This window comes from Melospiza melodia, chromosome 28, assembly GCF_035770615.1.
Source record: "Melospiza melodia melodia isolate bMelMel2 chromosome 28, bMelMel2.pri, whole genome shotgun sequence".
Lineage (NCBI taxonomy): Eukaryota > Metazoa > Chordata > Aves > Passeriformes > Passerellidae > Melospiza > Melospiza melodia.
Genome location: NC_086221.1, coordinates 6788118 through 6794117, shown reverse-complemented (window position 1 = coordinate 6794117; position 6000 = coordinate 6788118).

The following is a 6000-nucleotide window of genomic DNA, read 5'->3' as shown; positions in this document are numbered from 1 at the left end:
CATTTTATACTTTACACTTTATATTTTATATTTTACACTTTACATTTTACATTTAAAAAAAAAAAGGAAAAAAAATAAATTCAGCAAGTCGCCTTCCTACTGACAGCACTTTGCCTTGTTTGGGGTGTTTTGGGGACAGGGATTTTTTGATGGTTACCAGGATTATTGCAAATATATCCATTATTTTTACAGTTCTGGACCATTCCTAGCAATTTTTCCCCCCTAAATTTAAAGAAAAGCAGCTGAAATGGACCAAGATAAGCTTGAAATCCTTCCCAAAGCTTGGGGTGGCTGCAGGGACCCACCAGGGGAGGTGGCCAGGCCTCTTTCATCTGTGGTGCTGATTTAAAAAAATAAACAAATAAATACATCCATTATTTTTACAGTTCTGGACCATTCCTAGCAATTTTTCCCCCCTAAATTTAAAGAAAAGCAGCTCAAATGGACCAAGATAAGCTTGAAATCCTTCCCGAAGCTTGGGGCGGCTGAAGGAACCTGCCCAGGCCTCTTTCGTCTGTGGTGAGGGCTTCAAAACAAAAGAGGGGAAAAAAAATAGGAAAAAAAAAAAATCAGCAAGCGGGACCCAGCTGATGAGCAGGATTTGAGAGTTAATGAAATGTTAATTATGTTAATTCTGAATTCTGGGGCTGTTTTCCTGCTGGGCACAGGGGGTGCCGAGTCCCCCTGTGTGGGCCGCTGCCTCTGCTGGGGTTCCAGGATGTTTGGGGTTGGGGTTTGTGCCTCGTGCCCTACAAGCTGCAGACCGGGGGTGTCGTCACCCTAAAAAACAACAAACCAAAACCACAAAGAGCCCAAGCAAGGCGTGGGAACTGAACATGAAACACGCCGAGCTGCTGACTTGCAAAGCCTCAGTCCCTGAGAGCAGCTTGGGTTTAACCCTTGGTTGGGCGCCAAATGTTCTCCCTTTTTTTTTTTTTTTTTTTTTTTTTTTAAATGTATTTAAATTTATTTTCGTTTTTATTTTATTGTAAAATTTCCGGCTCGACTGGTTTGGAGGCTCATTTGGGTAGCCAGGAGGGTTTGGGAGCCTCTGTGAGCTCCTGGTTCCTGTCAGACCAGTTCCAGCCCCAGCCTGGGCAATGCCTGAGCAGAAATTTGCTGAGTTTGCCTTGTTGGTTTTTGTTGGGTTTTTTTAAAATTGAAATCAGAATGCTCTCAGCTAAATGCAGGGTGGAAAAGTAACCCAGCCAGAACAGCATCAATCTCAGAGAAAATAAGAAAAGGAAAATAAGAGGAAGGAAAGGAAAGGAAATTTCAAGGAAAGGGAAGGAAATTTCAAGGAAAGGAAAGGAAATTTCAAGGAAAGGAAATGAAATTTCAAGGAAATTTCAAGGAAAGGAAAGGAAATTTCAAGGAAAGGAAAGGAAATTTCAAGGAAAGGAAAGGAAATGAAATTTCAAAGGAAGGAAGGAAGGAAGGAAGGAAGGAAGGAAGGAAGGAAGGAAGGAAGGAAGGAAGGAAGGAAGGAAGGAAGGAAGGAAGGAAGGAAGGAAGGAAGGAAGGAAGGAAGGAAGGAAGGAAGGAAGGAAGGAAGGAAGGAAGGAAGGAAGGAAGGAAGGAAGGAAGGAAGGAAGGAAGGAAGGAAGGAAGGAAGGAAGGAAGGAGAAATAGAAAAATAACAGAAAGAAAGAGAAAATAAGAAAGAAAGAAATCAAATTTGATTTTCTGGTGGTTCCTTTGCTCTGGAACTCTTCTGAGAGGCTGCACTGAGCCTCAAGCTCTGCCTTCAAACCCCGAGGGCAGAAATGAGGACACAAAAGCCGCTTGGAGGGCCCCGAGCCCGCAGGAAATCCCCCCTTGGAAGGGTTTAACGGGGCCAGGCTGGTTTAGGAGCCTGGTGAACACAGGGGGGATCAGGAGGAAATGGGAATTTGGGGAATGGTGCCACCACTTCCCCCATCCTGGGGGGACCAGGGGAACCTGCCCAGTGGGGCTGCCTCATCCTCATCATCCTCATCATCATCAGTGCCTAATGAGCACGGTTAGCCCCTAATGGTTCATTAATAGCCCTGGTTATTAGAGCTGCTCTGGGCCAGGCTGCTCCGAGCCAGTGACTCAGGGCTGGAGGATTCCATCCCAAAATTATTCAGGCTGGGGGGAACCAGCCCTGATCCCAGCTGGGATGGCCAATCTCAGCTCAGTGAAATACATTTTATATTAATTTGTATTTTTAATTTATTATTTTCAAAATTTCTTATAATTTTATTTATTAATTTCATTTTAATCAATAATTTTCATTTTTAGTTTTAATTTATTAAAATTATTTTTAAAAATTAAAATAGTTTTATTAATTAATTTAATTTAATTTTAATTAACTATTTTTAATTTTTATTTTTAATTTATTAATTTTTATTTTAAATATAATTGTATTTATTAATTTAATTCTAAATAATTATTTTCATTTTCATTTTTAATTCATTAAAATTAATTTTAAAAAATTTATCCATTATTTGAATTTCTTTTAATTAACTATTTTTAATTTTTGTTTTTAATTTATTACATTTTAGATTTTTAAAATTAATTTTGTTTATTTATTTATTTAATTTTTAAATTAATTTTTTTTTTAATTTGGTTTTTCTGGCTGCTTTTGCACATGGGGGATATTTCCCACCAGGATGGTTTTGCTGGATTCCCATTTCTTTTTTTTCTTGATTCCCATTTTTCCTGCTGAACCGTGTGCCCAGATGTGTTGAGAGCTCTGGGTGTTTGTCCAGCCTCTTCCAGGGGGCTCTGGGATATCCAAAATATCCAAATATCCAATCCCCTGTGCTGGGCCCTCCCAGGCCTCTCACATCTTAAAAAAAAAAATTAAATAAATAAGAAAAGAAATAGGAAAAAAAATCCTTAGACTTTAATCCTTGGGTTTATTTCAAAGCTTACAAAGGCAAATCTGGTTTGTGGTGAGAGATTTGCCTGATTTCTTCTGCTCTGGGGTGGCAGATGGGGAGGGGAGGATTTGGGGACCCTTTGGCTGTGTCTGCTCTCAAACCTGACCCAACCCGGGGCACGAAATGGGGTCAGGAACTCTGAATTTCCCTTCCCCACAATCCCCAAATTTCCATTTTCCTTCCCCTTATTCCTGTCCCATTCCCAATTCCTGTGCACAGCCCTGGGTGGGAAATCCCTTGTGCAGAGCAGGAATAAACCCAGAGCAGGAATAAACCCAGAGCAGGAATAAAACCAGAGCAGGAATAAAATCAGAGCAGGAATAAAATCAGAGCAGGAATAAAATCAGAGCAGGAATAAACCCAGAGCAGGAATAAAACCAGAGCAGGAATAAAAGCAGCTGCAGGAATAAACCCAGAGCAGGAATAAAATCAGAGCAGGAATAAAAGCAGCTGCAGGAATAAAAGCAGCTGCAGGCTGCAAGCAAAACGCCTCAATTAAAAAAAAAAAATCCTATTACAGCCCAGAATCCTGGGAAATATTGGGAATTTAAGACCTGGAAGTTCTGGAAAACCTCAGTGCCATCCTCATTTTTAGGGGTACAAACGGGTGATGCTGCCCCTTGGTCAGGATAATTTTCCAGAGGGACAGAACCCCAAGGATCAGCAAATCCAGGATAATTTTGCAGGGAAGACTCGAAAGGCCAGGATAATTTTCTAGAGGGACAGAAAAGGATCAGAAGTCCAGGATTATTTTCCAGAGGGACAGAAAAGGGTCAGCAAATCCAGGATAATTTTCCAGTGGGACAGGAATAGGGTCAGCAAGTGCAAGATAATTTTCTAGAAGGACAGAACCCCAAGGGTCAGCAAATCCAGGATAATTTTCTAGTGGGATAGGAGAGGATCAGCAAGCCCAGAATAATTTTCCAGTGTAAACCCAAGGATCAGAAGTCCAGGATAATTTTCTAGTGGGACAGAAAAGGGTCAGCAAATCCAGGATAATTTTCCAGAGGGACAAGACCCCAAGGATCAGCAATCCAGGATAATTTTCTAGTGGGACAGGAGAGGATCAGCAAGTCCAAGATAATTTACAGGAACCCAAGGGTCAGAAATCCAGGATAATTTTCCAGTGGGACAGAAAAGGGTCAGCAAATCCAGGATAATTTTCCAGTGGGATTCCAAGGGTCAGCAAGCCCAGGACAATTTTCTAGAGAGACAGAAAAGGATCAGAAGTCCAGAATAATTTTCCAGTGGAACAGGAAAGAGTCAGAAATCCAGGATAATTTTCTAAAAGGACAGAATCCCAAGGATTGGCAATCCAGGATAATTTTCCAGTGGGATAGGAGAGGGTCAACAAGCCCAGAATAATTTTCCAGTGGAAACCCAAGGATCAGAAGTCCAGGATAATTTTCTAGTGGGACAGGAGAGGATCAGCAAGTCCAAGATAATTTACAGGAACCCAAGGGTCAGAAGTCCAGGATAATTTTCCAGAGAGACAGAACCTTGAGGAGCCCCAGAGAGGTGGGATTCCTCATCCCAACTGCTCCCAGCGCTTCTGTTGAAAATAATATCTAAAATAATCTTCTGAATACCCATGAAAAGTTTAACCAAATAAAACCAAACCCTTCTGTCATATACAGTAATAAATCAAAAACACAAATTAAATGTAAGAAATGTAAGAAAACCTTTTCCATATCAACAACAACCATCCCCCAAAAAACCCTCCCGAGCTCCAGCCTTCAAAATCCACAAAACCCAAGCAGACAAAACCCCAAAGAACCTGATCCAGTCTCACAACTGCACCTCAAACATCAAACCCTGCTAGAAACCTCCCACCCCAGCGTGTCCATTCCCTCTTGTGCCGATCTGGAGATGCCAGGCGGGCACCTGGAACCTCATTTGGGGAGCAGAGGGCGTTTTTCTGGGGAGCAGAGCAGAGCTTTGGGTCCAGGTCCCCCTCCAGGAGCTCAAGGTTGGTTTGGAACTGGAGGAATTTGGTTTGGAACTGGAGGAGGCTGATTTGGAACTGGGAGAGGTTGGTTTGGAATTGGAGAAGGTTGGTTTGGAATTGGAGGAGGTTGGTTTGGAACTGGACAGGGTTGGTTTGGAATTGGAGAAGGTTGGTTTGGAATTGGACAGGGTTGGTTTGGAGTTGGAGAAGGTTGGTTTGGAGTTGGAGGAGGTTGGTTTGGAACTGGACAGGGTTGGTTTGGAATTGGAGAAGGTTGGTTTGGAATTGGACAGGGTTGGTTTGGAGTTGGAGAAGGTTGGTTTGGAACTGGACAGGGTTGGTTTGGAATTGGAGAAGGTCGGTTTGGAACTGGGGGACGTTGGTTGAACCCATCCTGGAGCTCAGGCGGGGAATATCTCACCCAGGATCCCACCCCTGCCTCCATCTGAGCTCTCCCATGGATGATCAAAGGCAGGAGCTCGCCCTCCCACTGCTCTCTAGCTCGGGGCCAGTTTCAGCAGGAGCTCCTGTGGTGGCTTCCAGGTGCTCCTGCATCTCCCACAGCATCAGGGTTCCTCCTGTCCCTCCCTCTGGGCTGGCTGGGAGCACCTGGAGGCTCCGTGGCTGCTCCAGCCCTGCCTGCCCTGGCTTGTCCTGGCGTGGGACACGGCCCTGGTGCCACCTCCTCCTGCATCCTGCTCTTCCTCCAGCCTGGAGTGGGGCTGGGAGGTCCCAGGTGTCCCATTCAGCCTCCTCGCGTGGGGTGGGGGCGGCACTGTCACCCCTCAACTCCTCCAGGGGACATCTGGAACCTTCTCCCTTCTTCAGGATGTCCAAGGGTGGCACTGTCGCCTCTTGTGTCCTCCAAGGGACACCTGGAAACTTCTCCCTCTTCTTCAGAAGGTTCGGGGGGCGGGGGGGGGGGGGGGGGGGCACTGTCACCCCTCATGTCCTGCAGGGACAACTGGAACCTTCTTCAGGAAGTTCGGGAGGTTCAGAAGGTTCAGGAAGTTCAGAAGGTTCAGGGGGTGGCACTGTCACCTCTCACCTCCTCCTGTGTCCTTTTCCCTGTCCGGGTCCCATTCCTCTGTCTCTGTGTCCCTGTCCTGTCCCTGTGTCCCTATCCTGTCCCCCTGTCCCTCT